Source organism: Armigeres subalbatus, chromosome 2 (genome assembly GCF_024139115.2).
Source record: "Armigeres subalbatus isolate Guangzhou_Male chromosome 2, GZ_Asu_2, whole genome shotgun sequence".
Classification (NCBI taxonomy): Eukaryota; Metazoa; Arthropoda; class Insecta; order Diptera; family Culicidae; genus Armigeres; species Armigeres subalbatus.
The window spans coordinates 211138280-211155691 of record NC_085140.1 but is presented as its reverse complement, the minus strand read 5'-3'; the positions used below and the strand labels follow the sequence as shown (position 1 = coordinate 211155691).

Genomic DNA, 17412 nt, shown 5'->3' with positions numbered 1-17412 from the left:
GGTAGTGCAGTCGGGCAGAGGCCCTTTTCATCAGTGATAATGATGTGAAATCTCTTCTTTTAGGCAATACTTTTCTTATTGGTTCCCTTTGACCATGAGTCATAGCTACGCTACGCTACTAAATATTTGATTAAAAATGTGTTTATCGACATTCGTAGGGATTGGATTGTTGGATTCGCTGAGTAAAAGTTTTATAAAACTAGGAACGTGGCGCCATATTTTGTTATGTTTCAATTTAAAGAAACATGATACAAAATACCATAAATTATAATGATGGTATATGAACAATATTATGACGGCTTCATTCTCGATAATGTTTACTAATAGATAGGGAATAGGTATGATGAAGCTTTATTTTGCTATCGAAAAGTGAACTCTATAGCTGACTCTATATCTTACATCGAGTTTAATAGTATTGCCACAGAACAAAAACCACGAGGAACCAATAGCTTAGGCAAACAAAGTAATTCAACGAACGCATACCCCATTCTTTTTGACCATAAAGACAATAATGACATCGTACAAATTCATCTATATGATTAACCCTCTACAACCCAAATTTTTGTTTTCGCTCAAAATCACTATTTTGCTTTCTAAAATCGATCTAAACACGGTTTGGACATTCAAATTTTTTAATTCGTGATTTAGTCAATTTCACATTTTAATTTTTAAGAATTTTGTTTTTCAAATTTTTTATCCAATCAAATATTTTATTGAATATATTAATCTTTTTTGATTTTTCAACATAGTTAGAGTTGGAAAATTCCTATTCAATGCTGACTTATTGCATTTTTTAAATTTTCAGTTTTTTTTTTATATTCCGTGTGACGAGCTGGATAAATATTTTAGAGTGTAACATTCATCACTCTTACCTTCTATTGAATAAGGTTAGTTATAGAAAAATACTAAACTATACATATTTCACTCTTCAAAGGTATACGAGCGAAAACACGGAGGAACAAAATATTACACATTTTTCAATATTTTTTTTATAAATGTGTAGAACTTTTAAAATTGACTTTAAACTACATTCGAACATGCATTGAAGTTTATATTATTGATCAATATCAAAAACTTTTCTGAATCTGATCAATTGACAATTACAAAAAATAATCAAAATACCCGGTCTTGGGCATTAGAGGGTTAAGAATGAGATGTAATGGATCAAAAAATATATCTATTAAAATTTTAAATATAATGTTCTGGGAGCCAGTTCAATCGTGTCTATTGACGACATGACCCTTGTACGGGTGGAGAACTGCTTCAAAAGTTATAAACTTGTCATTTTTATGAACCGGGGTAATGAATACTTTCTTATATTTGATTAAAGAAAAACTTCCGATTCGGTTTCTACGATGAAGCATTGAGTCGAAAAAACTGCGTCGGTAGATTTTGAGCGCCCATAATGATAATAGACATCTAAATAACATAAAAACTGACAAAATAATTTGACTTTGACAATAGAATGATAAAATGACTTTAAAATATTACGAAGTTAGTTAGCATTAGACCTCGTAATTCCCTCCGATTCAGTTGCAACAACTTCTTCCTGGACGAAATGTTCCGTGTACAGCTGGCAAACTACTTTGAAAGGAATTATGCAACTGTATCGTCAGAGAGGTTCTACCAGAGACGTAAAGATCGACCATAAGACTTCCTGAGCCCATCATCAAATTTAAGCTCATGTAATGTTTGGAAACTCATTTCCTGTTGAACCTTGTTTGGAGACGATTTCGATGCTATTAAGATCACCATAGGCCTATAAAGATAGTATTCAGCGTTTTCTTGAAATGAGCTTCAGAATATGTAGTGGTTAAAACAGAAGTTGAAATTTTTTGATAATTGCTTGGTGAATGGTTCTGAACTTTGGCCCGCTTTGGCCTTTTGATTCAGTTTCAGAAGCTTTCACTAAATAATCTTCAAAATTTTAGGCGTTTATTATTCATCAAAATCTAATGCGATGTTATTGTTCAAAATACGTTTCCTTTAGTTTTCTAATTCATCATCAACTAATATTATAAAACTGACTCTTGTGAATCAATACCAAATTTTCAAAACAACTCAATTTTGTAGGTGTGAATGCACTTTTGCAAGTACCAGAGTCATCAATACCTATTAGAATGCTTCTGTTACCTGTTGATGGTGTTGGTCTGCGTTGAACTGTTGTTGGATTCGTCCGAGTGGCGTTTGAATTTTTATCCGCAGAAGCAGATGGATTGTTTTGAGAAATTGGTATTGACCTAATAAAATATTAAAACGGTCTTCCGTTTGATAAGAATTGGGAATATGATTCAAACGCTATTGGGAAACTGAAAATTTAAAAAGACTACTTCGGCACAAGATTCAACTACTGCACACGAAGTTCAAGTAGCCATCATAGGCTAGTCCATTGTCGACCTGTGTCCTAATAATGAGAACGTAAGGACGAGTTCAGCCTTGCCAAACTAAGCTACCAGCTAGTTCCAACTGAATACCCAATAAAAAAAGCTTAGTGTTCCTGATTCCAAAAACCAGGTTACACGCCAGGAACCCTCCAACGTTAGACCGATTGTCGGAACAAGACTGTTCTAGCTCCAGAACTTGGGTTGCTTTAGTTTATCCAAACTGACGTGTGACGTTGCATGCAAATCGATGATTTTGGAAACAGTCAATGAATGTTGGAAAGAGAGATACCGAAACGCCTGGGGAGGCGGTAATAACATTTCGGCAATAGGATTTCTGGTGCTGCAACATGAGCCCTAGCGAATGGTCATGAACGAATGATCAGAAGAAATAAAAATGAATCTGTAAAACGCCTATGTACATAGGTCAGGTCTCTTGTGACTAAATAAAATACGCGTTATATAACTTCTGCTGGTTGAGAAGAGAAAAATGTTTAGGGTAGATCCATGCACAGTAGGCTATTTAACCGTCGTCTGCCCTAGAAGTTAGAGGATGACGTAACATTCGATCTCCTGCAACATCCGTTCCGTCCAGTTCATACTTCGCTAGCCAATAGGATGTGCCCAGAACACCTTCGAACAAGAAAAACATGATATGGAAATGCTAATGCATCTTCCAAACTTAGACGATATTAGACGACGCTAATATCATCTTTCAAACTTAGATGTTCATGATAGAATTAAAGGTGAAAGTATAGATTTGATAGTCCCGTTAGGGGAGCTTGGCAGAAGAAAGGTCGTGAGATTTATACCATCACAAATATTGCCCTCCGCTCGCTTTCAATCAACTTCTATAAAACACTCTCCATGCTTGCCGTTTCCTAACGGCAGGCATCTCACAAGGATCTTTCGGTTCTGGCGGTGACCTTGTTCTTTAAAGTATTTCCTTTCCTTGCCTTAAATCAAACGCAAATTTTTTAACGGAAACTTTATAAAGTCCTTAGGGTCTCAACTAACCACGTGATAAGTTTCATCCCCAAATGTAGGATCAATTTACTCAACACACTGTCCAAGCTACACATGGCAGCGGATTGGTCAGGTGCTTATTGACAGCTGGTTGCTGTAAGGGGTTGGCTGGTTCCAGAGCTTAAAATATTCATCTTCATGAAGCAACTTTGGTCCGAATTTCGACAAACATCGCATGAATATTCAAAACATAGAATGACATAGTCAGACGACCACTCCACGAACTAATTCATTGAGCAATCTTTGGAATTACCAAGAGAAGGTCTTTGTAATTCCCAAATTAAATTGTTTGAAATTTTAGCAAAAAAATCGCAATTTACATGAGAAACCTCAGAATTTTCACAAAAAATGTTCTTAACTTCTACAGGAAAAACTTCAGAAATTTACGAAAAGTTCCTGTTGAGTATTCTTCGAAATTTTCACGGAAAATTCTTGATAATTGTAAGAGAGTGCGGTTGGTAGACTGGGTGTTTAACATTTGGCCCTCTCAGTCTAGAATAATAGAGACGGATAGTTGAGCATGGTCAACAATAAAACAGTAAATTCTTAAGAATTTCCGCGGGAGACTCTAAGGAGTTTTTAAGAAAAAATTTCTGGAATGTTCACGAGAAATTGTTCGTAAATTTAACGGAAACTTCTTTAGAATTTCCGCGGAGGATTGTTCAAAATGTCTCAACGAAAAATTGTTCGAAATTATTGGATTTCTTGGGAAAATTCTTTGTACATTAGACTACTGAAAGTAATCTAACGGCAATGCTTTTAACAGCATTTCGATAGTTACATCAGTTTTGCAGTTATCGGACACCTGAGCTTCAAAACGATGTCAAAGTCGATGATAGCTGCATAGCGCTGAACAAGCAGGTGCACTTCTATTCTGACGTCGTCTGACAATTGTTTGCCGTCTAGAATGCGTCGCAGTTATCCAACGCCATTCGCTAACTGAAACGAAAACATGTTACAGTTATCGAACGACTAGTGTATTGCTCAAAAGAAAATCTTGGAAAATCAAATAGTCGTTTTCCCTCACAGGTCGTTTGGCCGAGTCATCAGCCCAAAAATGCTGTTTGGCCGAAATGGTCGCTTGGCAGAATGGAATATTTGTCCGAAAATATAGTTTAGGCCAACAGGTTATACGGCCAAATGTCAATAACTGAACGGGTAATTTGGCCGAAAAAAATCGTTTAACCGAATGGATCATTTGACCGAAAAAGTTGTTTGGTAGAAATGGTAATTTTGCCCGAAAATGTCCTTTCTGCAGAACAACAGTCTGGCCGAACGGCATTTTCTGTCAATTGACCTATTCGGATAAACGTCTTTTTGGCAAAATGATCAATTCAACAACACCTTTCAAAGAAGTTTGCAGAAAGTACATTTTTGTGCCAAATGGCTCTTTCTACAGAATGACATTTTTTACCAAACGGCATTTTTGGTCAAATGATCTATATTCGGTCAAACGACTTTTCCATCCAATCGGCATATTCAGCCAAATGGCGTGTTAGGGTAAATAACTTTTTACAAGTCTGCCCAAATTTTCCTTTTGCCATTGCAACACTGCCGTAATCTAGAGAAGTGACGTAACAGCCATTTTACAACATGCATGTTTTTCATTTTTCTGTTAAAGAGCTCGATGAGTACCAGTACTCGTTAACACCATTTTTGGAAAATGGCGTATACGTCACTTTTTCAGATTACGGCAGCTTTCGGCCAAACTACATTTTCGGTCAAACCAGTTTTGACCTGATAACAGTTTTCCGTGAAACGTTTAGTTTTGCTAAATGGTACCTGGTTAAATGTCTTTTGGCCTAAAGGCCAGTATCGACTTGAAAATAGAGAGGCCACGGAATTTTGTTCAATGGTCAATAGACAAAAAGAACATTTCGCCAAATAAATTGCCATTTCTGACCATATTACCCGTTCAGTACGAGGTTCAGTCATTGAAATTTGGCCGTATACCAAATGACTTTTTCGGCCAAATGGCCCATTCTGTCACACTATGTAGCGGGCTTGGTAGTCATATGGCTACTGCTTCTGCCTCATACGCAGGAGGTCGTGGGTTCAATCCCAGGTCCGTTCCATTCTCCTACTTTGTATCTTTCTCTTTATTTCTCATGTTCTAGCAATCGCTAGAACTGGAAATGGACTTAAATACCGTTTCCATTACTATTCCTATACCTTCAACTTGAGTATTCTATCAGTAATCTGCTAGAATTGGAAATGAACTATAGAGCTCGTTTCCTACATCCAATTAGAAATTCCATCAGTTACCTTCTCCTATCTATCACATTGGCAGCTCGTTAACCAAGACGGACCTCTGCCTCTCCAACCTAACCCAGAAATTCCTACAAATTCCGCATGAACTCGTGGCAAGTGCAGAGGTATATTCGGCTTGCAGTGGGCGAGTGATTGCATCATCATTTCCTCCCCCTTCCCTACATTGACTTGCATTCTGACGTGGCAGGCGCCAATATGACCTAACAAATGAGATCACCAGTACTTGTACATTGAAGATGTGTGCTAGTCCCAAGCAAACATCTGTTGGTTCCCTGTGCAGGAACAGCTGATCTGGTCATAATGGAGTAGCAACTACGAGCAGTCAATCAAGCTCAAGCTCAAGCTCAAGCTCAAATGGCCCATTCTGTCACACTATGTCTGTAAAATGGCATTTTTGGCCAACGATCGTTTCGGCCGGACAACCTGTTAGGGCAAATGGCTTTTTCGACCAAATTGCCAGTTCAGCCGTTTGGCGCTTTCGGTCTATGGAACTTACCAAGAATTTCTAATCGAAAATAGAAAGAATTTTCTGAAGAAATCCAAAAAAATTCCGAGCATTTTTTCGATGTTTTAAAGTTGGCTATGCCAAACTAGTCGTTTAGTGATGAACTTCTCCCTGCGAAAAAATGACTCTAATATAGGATAAAAAAAACTAACCGTCTTATATAATCTAGATTGGGGAAGTCAACGTAAAGCATCTCTTTTACCAGTCACAATTTTCTTTGTGAATTTCAAAGAATACTCAATAGGAACATTCCGTGGATATTCCGAATATTTTTCTATACAAATTTGGAGCAACTTCCCGTGAAAACTCTGAAGAGATTATCATGTAAATCCCAAAACTACATTAAAAAATGTTCTCGATACTTACATTTTTTTCCGTGGAAAATCTGAAAATAATTTTCAAATAAATATTCGGGAAAAACTGGAAATCTTTCATTAAAATCTTGAGGCGAAATTCAATTCCGTTTTCCATATCACTGAACATATATTCATCTCATCGCGAAACAAAGGAATAAAACATCATTTTCGTCGCTTATTTTTACTAACATGCGTGCTCACTGCTGAAAAAATGACAAAAATAAGAAACAAATCAAATTCCTTTTTATTGCTTTGTTTTTCGTGGGTTGAATATCGGAGCTATGAGATGGAGTTCATAAGCGGTTATTTTATGTTAATTTTTTAAATACCGCAATAAATTTTTTTTTTCTTTTAATTATTATTGACTTAAGTTCCTTTCTTTCTAATTTCCATTCGACGGAACGTCATTCGACTAAATGTATCAATGTACCGCTTTCGACCAAATGTCCTACGTCTCTAGTAGACTAAAAATTCGTCGAACAGAGTGGAGTGGTATATGTATACCATTACAAATGTTAGAGAGCAGTTCCTAAGCTGATACTCTATCCTCCCTCTTTTAAATGAAAGCTTGTCAGAAGAAAGGTTGTTCGATTTAAATCTTCACCAAAAATTGCCTTTTGTTTGCTTTAAATCTACTTCTATATGAAAAATCTCCATGTCTGCCAACGATACTATCTATTCTAGACCTTTGCCCCTAATTGTATCATAAAATAATCATAATATATTTAAGCAGTCTTAATGACATTTTTAAACATCTAAATTTATGAGAACCAGATCTTCGATACCACCCAACAATAATCATAGACGATTAATAGACGTGTTTCCAAACAGACTAAATTTACAAAATCATTTGAAAAATATCAAGGTTAGGAGCGTTTTAATGTCCAGCTTCATGGTACTCTTATCGGCCTTCCACAGGATCCGTTTCTAATTTAACTTATGCTATAAAAAAAATTATCTGAACTATCCATTTGAATTAAATTAAAATGGACACAGAATGTAAAACGTTACATATTCAAAACTCCAAACCCAACTGTGGTAGAAAAAACTGATTTAAATATATTTATTCTTTCTTCTTCCAGAATGCCCACAAAGTTTTTCAATCCCAAAAAGGTATGCATAAGACGTGTTTATAACTAAGTTATGGTAAGGTATTTATTTATTCAGTTCTGAACTGTTTTCCTAAATGAATACATGTTGAAGAAATTTCTTTTTTTTTTACTTGAATCTTGTAGTAAAATGTACTTGGCCGCACCTAATTACCCCAAATTGTAAAGCGGTTCAGTTTACTCTACACAGGTGTATTGGCAGCCACTTATATATTATTTTTGAAATACCTAACTAGAAGACTATAGAGTCTTCTAAACAATTCATCGTGAAAAACTTTAAACAAAAGTGATGAACATCTCCCAAATCTAATGATTTATGAGCTTGTCATCTAACAAATAAAAAATAATGACAATTCACATTAAATTCATTTCACTAATCCATCTGCAACGGTACACTCTCAACCTTTTTCTCCAAAAGAACATGAAAACCTAGATTTATGTGGGCGCCATTAAGCTAAAACTCGGCAACTCCGATTGCCATCAACGATTCTGCCAGTTTCATCTGGAAAAGATTTATTGTAACATATCTAACACGATGGATGCCCACTTTTCTGCCTGCTCTGCTCCACCGAACCATTTCACACCCCGTTCGGTGCACATTCCGGTTCTTCCGGGGGGGTTTGGCCAACTTCAATTGGCCGCGCTTCGACAGACTGAAAATCCGCGCAGAGAAAGAGAACTCATTAAATTCTTCGGTCTTGTTTTTTCGTTTAATGCAGAATGCATGTTTGTTCATAGTTTTGTTACGGTTCCGTTCGGCCCATCCATGGGGTGGTGGCGAAGCAGCGTGTGGGTTTAATTCGTAACGGTCCCAGCTGGTAATAGTCAGCAACCATATCATGACGGCACACTTTCACGGAAACATGCGTGAATAGTTCTCCGCGTCCTGAGTGTCTTCCCATTGCGATGTTGCCAGCCAAATGGAACATAATTTACGGATTATCTTGAACTTTTTCGCTATGCTTCTTTTGACGACTGGTACGAATCAGCCTGCATGAAAAATGTTTACTTACCATGTCTCTGGTCCCCAATGCAGCAGTCGTGGTCTCTACGAGAACATCTGATTCGCCAGCCAAGATTGTGTCGTAAGATCTTGCCAATTTTCACGCTCGATCGCATGCATAACTATTATGTCATGGAAGCGGAGACCGAGCCGTAAGAAGATAAGCGTATCGGTCCCGTCCCCATCGCATCAGTGAGCCAAGAGGAAGTGGCTCGTAATCGCCAGCTCGACCAGGTTTCAAGTAAACACGCAGATTTTTCACTCATTGTAGATGTCCATGTGGGATCATATGTCCAGCGGTGGTGGGCAGCTGCCGTACCCAAAACTAACGGGAAACCATTACGATAGATTAATTTCACACGCAATACTGCAGCCAGCCGCCCGGCCCGGAGACCGTTGTTGCAACTGCATGCAGACCGAAAGAAACATCCAAACTGGTTGGTTATAGTCCTGCTCGCAGGGTTGATACATCAAGTGGATTCAGTAATTTATGTTTTGCATATTTCCCGTTCGATCACTAACGACGGTGCCGTCGTTGCAATGTTCGGAGTGTTGAGAACAGTTATGAGGTATTGAGAGTATGTTTTTGGGTCAATTGAGCACTCAAATTCGACGGAGTGGTACAATTTGAGTAGTTTATGCATTTTCTTTCTGAATTTGAGCGATATATTATATCAACAGATACATTTATGTTCATGCAGAAAAAAAAATCATGTTGACCTCCACAGTCTCCACAGTTGACAACATATTATACTAATAATCGAATTCGTAAGACTCTGTGAATTAGAGACTAAATAACTAATAGATTCACACTCTGTCTCACTGAATTCCCGATAAAATTGTTTCCACTGTCTTTCAGGGTAATCGACATGTAGTTTTTATGATTTTGGAGAATTTATTGCAATTTCTATGCAATTTTTGAACTTTCTCAAACTTCATTCATCAGCTGTAATTAATTTTAATCACTGAAAGTTAGTTCTATAAAAGATATTTGTGAAACTTTGATATTTTCAAATAAGTTTTGAAGAGTTTTGTGATTTCTTTAGCGTGATGTAACCATCGAGTTTTCAAAACTGGCAGAGTGCAAGTTTTATCACCGCGGTAACGCCTCGTTTTATCACTTTCGATAACTCACAAAAGCAGCCCAAGCCTTCTTTATCCTTGTCCCTATGTTAATCTTTGTTCCGCCAACATCGAAATGTTATCTGGCTACCAACGTATAGAAAATTTTCGGTGTAGGGTCATTTAGCCAAATGCCGTTTGGCCTAATGACAAGGGCGTAGCCAGAGAGGGGCAGGGGGGGCGTCGCCCCCCCTAAATGGTGGTAAGATTGAACGGGGACTGGAATGAATACCCTTAACATGTGCACTTTACAATCCCATCATATTCAGAAATAGGTGGTTGAAATTCAAAAGATTCCCAAAAACTTATTAGGGTATCCAGGATCCACAATACATATGAAAGTTCAAAACAACTCCAAACATTTCAGGGTCATAAATTCTCCTTAAAATCCTTCTAGAAGCTTCCCTGGGAACTTCTCAATTCCTCCGGGAAGTTATCCACAAAATCTTTTTGAAAATCGTTCGAAAATCCTTCTCATGCACTGAGGAAAATGGACGTATGATTTTCAATCAAACGCCTTATGACAATTTGCCACAAGAAATCGGTATGAATTTCAATATTTAGCCTTATGAATGATGATTTTCATTTGAAAAAAGTGAAGTGCGGCAGACTGAGTTCAAACCATGGACGTCGGGGTCGGGAGGCCGGTATGTAGACCACACGCCCATCGACGCTTGATTACTCGGGAAGGTAACTGCGTATAAGAAGCACTGTTGGTTGAATAATCAGTCGAAGATTCATAAGGCGCCAGTTATGAATTTTGATAGTCCAGTTCGCTGAGTGTGTAATTGTAATTCCTTTTTATCTAGAAACCCCCCACTAATTTTTTTTAGGGAATTCATGAGGAAATTCCTTGAAGATTTTTTACTTCTTTCTAAGTTTTACTTCTAGACATTTCTTCGGCTATTCTTCCAGCAAAATCTCCGGCATTTCTTCTGGAATGTATTCGAGAGTTCCTTCAAGAATACATACGGAATTTTCTTCCGAAATTCCACCAGAAGTTTCTTCAAAAAATTTATGACAGCAATTCTCCGATTTGATGATGATGATGATGATGATGATGATACTACCATCTATTGTAGCAAGGCACCTGCCGATAGCACTGGCCATATCTGACAAACGATTTGATCATGATTATATTATTGTTTGTATTTCATCAAACTCCTGTATGAAGGGCCAACATTGGGTGGGGTGGTTCCATAAGCAGAGACACTTATGCGAATCCACGGGATGAATAGAGAATCTCCTTCCAGAAGAAAGTTAGTACATAGAATAAAATAATCTAGCCCTCGTTTCCCAGATTGACCCAATAGATGGGGAGAAGAGCTCGCCCTTTATCCACGAAATGTTAACAATAGGAAGTTGGCGATTCCACTCTTCCTATCCAAATCGCTTCAATCGGGTGCCCTGATGTTTTTTTTTGTATATACAGTCCCTTCCCGATTTTGGCAACACGACCGGATTTTAATGTTGCCAAAATGGGGATGTTGCCAAAAACGGGAAAAAAATTTCATACAAAATTTCAATTTTTTTTTGTTTGCATGATTGAAGCTAAATACTTAGAATATGTACTACAAAGTATGTAGAGTGTATTTAAGTGATGCAAGTGCATCATAATTGACAATTTTGCGATATTATTCATAACTCGGAGATTATAGTTCAAACAAAATTGAAACAAACTCAAGAATGGTAATCAAACGATATAGTAAATAATTAGCCAATTTCATAATAATAAATAATATTTGAAATTAACACAAGCGTCGGCCACGTCCTTACAAAAAAATGTGGTGATAAAAATAACGTTTCTATTGAAGTCCATTGAAGTGCTGCCTTCAATCTGATATCTCATATTTTGGCCAATTGGAAGCTGGAAGGGTATTTGCGGCATGACACTCGAAAGCAGTCAAGCTACGGATAAACAGGTGCTCGCTGCAGGTCATCGCACTCCAGTTCTCCACGCACTACTTTCATTATTATAACTTTAAAAAGATGGAAGAATCCTACATCAGACTGAAGAGGGTAGCAAAGCAGATCGGACTGATCATTAACACGTTGAAGATGAAGTAGGCTCAAGAGAGAAAACCGCCATTCACCACGAGCTTGTATCAATGACGACAAAACCAAGGTGATTTAAGAATTCATGTACTTGGGCTCACTTGACCTCCGATAACGATACCAGCAGACAAATTCGAAGACGCAACGTGGCAGAAAAGCGTACGTACTTTGGACTCTAAAAACACTCCGATCGAATAGAGTTCACCGCCGTACCGAACAGATTCTCTCATTAAACCGGTGAAGGTAGTCCTCCTTGGACACGAGATCTGGACGATACTTGTGGAGGACCAACGCGCACTTAGAGTAAAAATGGTTCTCTACAACGATTCGACCGGCACAATAAGGCGAGGTGTGGAGCAATCAAGGTGGATTGATCAGGTGGATGACGATTTACGGACCCTTACGTAGACTGCGTGACTGGTAACGTACAGCAGTGGACGGAGACGACTGTTATGCACCGCAGAGGCCACTCCGGCCTTAGGCTGAATAAACATTAATAAAACCACATGTGACGCATCACTCGCCTATTGAAGCAGGTAGAATTACATAAGTGATCTCATCCCATGTAACCAAAAGTACCTTTAAGAGTACGTTTTTCGCTTAATCAGCTTCACTGAGCTGCTTAAGCGAAAAACGTACTCTTAAAGGAATCTTTGGTTACTTGGGATGGGAACTTCACAGGTGGTACTCCACTTCTGATCTATGATTGATCTATTCCAATCGTAGCATCCATAGCCAATGAGTGAACTTCCTCGCTCAGATGGATGCCAAACAACGAGTAGGGGCGATCGTTGCTGTGATAAACAATGAGCAACGCCGTCTAACAAGCCAAGCCGTGGTGAGGTATCCATGTAAGCTAAGATTTTTGCATTCGTTTGCGCTAGTACCATGAAACCAAACTATCAAACCACATCATGCGTTCTGCTTTATTCGCTCTTCTTACAAGGTGATAAGATAGTCGAATGAAAGTATCAACGCCTCCCATTCAGTGTGCTAGAGTTCCAGACTCATAGAGGTCTTCATTTTTAGAATGCTTGAATGGCTTCTACTATCAGCGCACCGTAACGACGCTCATTGTTGTGTTACCAAGTGATTCGCTTCACTCAATAGGCTTCCATTGGTGAGCGTTGAAGATCATTAAACGGTGAATCATCGAACGTCCAATTTCAAAGATCTTAGGAACCTCATAACTTGCCCGCGCAGAGCATCAAGATGGTTTAGATTAACCCGATTTTTTCTCATGATCTGATTTTTTCAATGCCTTCTCGAGAGCCTTACGGTTACATGTTACCAAACTCTTACCATTACTGTTGAACTGTTGGCAAACATGCTGAATTCAAAAGGCTCGTTATGCAATTGACACATCATGAAACTGGAAAAGCCAACAGTGTTCTGATATTAATCGGTAGATAAATTCGCGTTAATTTTAAACAATAAGATTAAACAATTGCATTATGATGTAAACAGCCGGCTTCGTTTAATAGGTGTTGTACTATGTACAATCAGCTTTTCGACGACAAAATTAGTTAGAATAGCAAAAAATACGACATCCTACGGTGGGCTGGTTAGATTAGGGAAGTGTGAATAGGGACATGGAAAACGTGAATAAAACGAGCAGAAAAGTTTCAATGGAAATTGTTTGCAATGAGCGGTAATACGAGTGGTGGTTCATTATTTCAGTGAAAGTGCCCACTATTCGTACAGAGCCCATAATACGCATATAAACCTTAATGACATTCACTTTTGGTTTTGTTTATCCTGTTACATATTAATAAAAAAAAATTTAGCTCTAAAAAGTAATAAACAAATATTTTCGGTTTTGTTGCCAAAATCGGGAAGAAAATGTTGCCAAAAACGGGTGTTGCCAAAATCGGGGGTAGACAAAAACGGGTGTTGCCAAAATCGGGATGGGACTGTAATCGTATATATAGTTTCGATGTAAATGAATAATATATGCAATGGAATTCTCTCACCACATTTCAATCCAATTGTCCTGGATGTGTGAGATCCTTTCTTCAACACCAGTCTGTTTCGAAATTCACTGTTCAAATTCATTCAGAGTTGAAATAGTCAATCGTCCGGCAAGAAATATCCAGGTTAAAACAAGGGAATATGTTACGTTTTTATTGAAGATTGCACAATAGAATTCACAGTTCCTGAAAAGATGAGAAATGAAGAAGGAAGGCAGTATCAAACATACATGAGTGTTTTTGCCTCAAATCAATATGTCAATAGGGAATCAGTCAAACGCAACGCGAATGTATCCTATCCCAAGTAACATTTCAAGTTTTATTGCGCTCTAAGAATGGTTTTCAAGATCAATTTATAAGATCTAACAATAAAACCGAATAATTTACGGCAACCTTCTGATGACCACTATAAGAGTAAGATATTGCCAAGTGGCCCTCTCCAGATAACCACTATAAACCTATTATAAGAGCATTCAGAAAGCTATGACAGAACATTGGATGACATGGACATTGTCGGCCGAACATTTGCAAAGGTGGCAGAACTGTACACCCGCCTGAAACGTGAAGCAACAAAAGTTGGACTGGTGGTGAATGCGTCAAAGACAAAGTACATGCTTGTGGGCAGAACCGAGCGCGACAGGGCCCGCATGGGAAGCAGTGTTACGATAGACGGGGATACCTTCGAGGTGGTCGAGGAATTCGCTAACGGCTGACAACAACGTTAGTCGTGAAATACGAAGGCGCATCATCTGTGGAAGTCGGGCCTACTACGGGCTCCAGAAGAAACTGCGGTCGAAAAAGATTCGCCACCGCACCAAATGTGTCATGTACAAGACGCTTATAAGACCGGTTGTCCTCTACGGACATGAAACATGGACAATGCTCGAGGAGGACTTGCAAGCACTCGGAGTATTCGAAGGACGGGTGCTTAGGACCATCTTTGGCGGTGTGCAAGAAGACGGTGTGTGGCGGCGAAGAATGAACCATGAGCTCGCCCAACTCTACGGCGAACCCAGTATCCAGAAGGTAGCTAAAGCCGGAAGGGTACGATGGGCAGGACATGTTGCAAGAATGCCAGACAGCAGCCCTGCAAAGATGGTGTTCGCTTCCGATCCGGCAGGTACGAGACGGCGTGGAGCGCAGCGAGCGAGATGGGCAGACCAGGTGCAAAACGACTTGGCGAGCGTGGGGCGTATCCGAGGATGGAGAGATGCGGCCTCGAACCGTGTATTGTGGCGTCAAATTGTTGATTCAGTGTTATCTGTTTAGATGTAAACTAAATAAATGAAATGGAAGCTATGACAGAAATTCGCCATTAATTCCTCCTGGTATTTTATCCGGGAATTACTTCTGATATTTCTCCGGAAATTCCTTCAGGAACTTCTCCAAGAATTATTTCAGGACTTACTAGTGGGAACTCCTCCGGAAGTGCTTGTGGGAGTACCTCCGTGAGCTCCTCCTGGAGTTTTACCAAGAGTTCCTCCGGGAATCCCTCCAGGAACTTCACAGGGAATTCCTAGATTCGAGGTGAGCCAGCCTTGGACTGAAAACTTCCCAAATAAAGATAATAATAATATTTGAGGTTATGGCTTTCAGTCTTCTTATGCTCAAAAACGGGTTTTACGTTTTTATCCGACGTTTCGGTTACATATATTGTACCTTTATCAAGGAGTTAAATAAGTCCGATTTTATTGTTACATTGTCTTAGCATTTCCTAATAAAACGGAACTTAGTTAACTTAGCGACTTAGAATTCCTCTGATAATTTCTACGGGAATTCCTCCGAAAATTATTCTGGGATTTCCTCTTCTGAGGTGTATCTCCCGGAGGAGTTCCCGAAGGAACTGCAGGAGCTCCCGTAAGAACTCTCGAAAGAATTTCAGGAGGAACTCCTAGAAGAATTCCTAGAGGACCTCCTGGAGGAACTCCCACACAAACTATTGCAAGAACTTCAGAAGGAATTTCCATTTAAATTTCTGAAGAAAGCCTAAATGATTTCATGAAAAAAGCCTGAATGAGTTCCTGACAGAGCTACTGGTGGAATTCCCGAAGGAGCTCTCGGAGGAATTCTCGTATGAACTTCCGGAAGAATTTCTGAAGAAACTCCCGGGAGAATTTTCAAAGGAACCCCCGGAGGAAATTCCAGATAGACAAATCTCGTCTAGCTGAAACCTTTGTAGGTGTATATAGCTGGATCATCGTCATCGTCAGAGGACATTCCGGAGAATTCCCTGAGGAGCTCCCAGAGAAATTCTCGGAGGAGCTTCTGGGTGAATTTCTATATAAATTCCAGGAGAAACTCCTGGAGGATCTCCCAGTGGAAATCTTGATGTTTTCACCGGTATTCTTTCAGGATTACTTTGGGAATTAATCTAGGAATTCCTCCGAAAATTCCATTTTCGGTATAATTTCTGTATAAATGTTCGGTGGAATTCCAGGAGAAATTCTTTGAAATTTTCACAAGAAATTATTTGAAACTTTCAGGGAAAATTTTATGAAATTTACACAAGAAATTCGAAGATTTTTTGCGAAATTCTCAGGAATGTTTACTGGCAGTTCTGCGGAATTTCCACGGAATATTCTTAGGAACTTCATTGTGCAATTTTTCAGAAATTTTTATGAGACACAGCACGAAGAATTATCGGAAGAATTCCCTGCAGAACTTATAAAGGAGCTCGTGGAAGATTTATTGGAGTAAATAATGGTGAAATTTTTGGATTGATTCCCGGCGAAATTAATGGTGAAATTCCTGAAGACATTGCCGAAGAAGTTGCAGGAGGCATTCTTAAAGAATTCCTGATAGAACTTCGGATAAAATGACTGGAGCAATTGTCGAAGGAATTCCTGGAGGAAGCTTGTATATTGTTTTTTTTTCTGCCTATTTGATAATTAATATTATTTCAGAGCCAGTGGCGTAGCCAGAAAATTGGTCTGGGGGGTGTTTCTGAACATTTTTTTCTACCAAAAAATTTTTTTTTCTAAAAATTTTGTCTCTAGGTGGGTTTATGTTTATGGCTACACCACTGTTCAGAGCGGATTTGTTTAGAAATTCAAATATCATTATTATGGTTTAAGAAACGCACAACGCGAACGTTGCTTTGTGGGCATGAATGCGTCACGTTTATTAGCGTTGCGTTCTAGTACAAAACGCTGACTTCAACACCCAACGCAACGTGCTATTGTGATCCAGGCTTCACTGTTGGTTGTGGATTTCGTTTTCAAAGTTTTTGGAACTTAGATTAGAAATAGTGCCAAGCACTAATATTCATTCAGTGATGAACTCTTCATATGTTGAAAAATCACTTTAATAAAGATACAAAAAAAAAAAAAAAAAAAAACTAATATTCATGTGTTTTCATAAAAGCACTATAAAACTACGAATTAGAAGACCCGAAAAGTTGCCCCCCCCTTGCTCGAAATCCTGGCTATGCCCATGCCTAATGACATTAAATGCCTTTTTTGTCCGAAAAGGTCACTTGGCAGAACACCATTTGAGTAAATGCCGTTTGGCCGAATAGTTCAAATTTGATTCCTTAGTGAAGTGAGGTGTTCCAAGTGAGAAGTGAATAGTGAAAAGTGAGAATAGAGATATTCGAAATGAGTACAGAGTATCTA

At 38.7% G+C, this 17412-nt stretch overlaps 1 protein-coding gene across 2 annotated transcripts in view; it reads left to right on the top strand.

Annotated features, from left to right (window-relative positions):
- The window catches only part of LOC134211577 (semaphorin-1A), a 283656-nt gene that overhangs the window by 180264 nt on the left and 85980 nt on the right, over window positions 1-17412 (top strand). The window contains exon 3 of one of the 2 annotated variants that reach the window (XM_062688578.1): window positions 7622-7652. The exons of the other annotated variant lie outside the window; for it this stretch is intronic. The gene's annotated coding sequence lies outside the window, so the exon portion shown is untranslated. The remainder of the gene's footprint in view (window positions 1-7621; window positions 7653-17412) is intronic. 2 annotated transcript variants of the gene reach the window in all.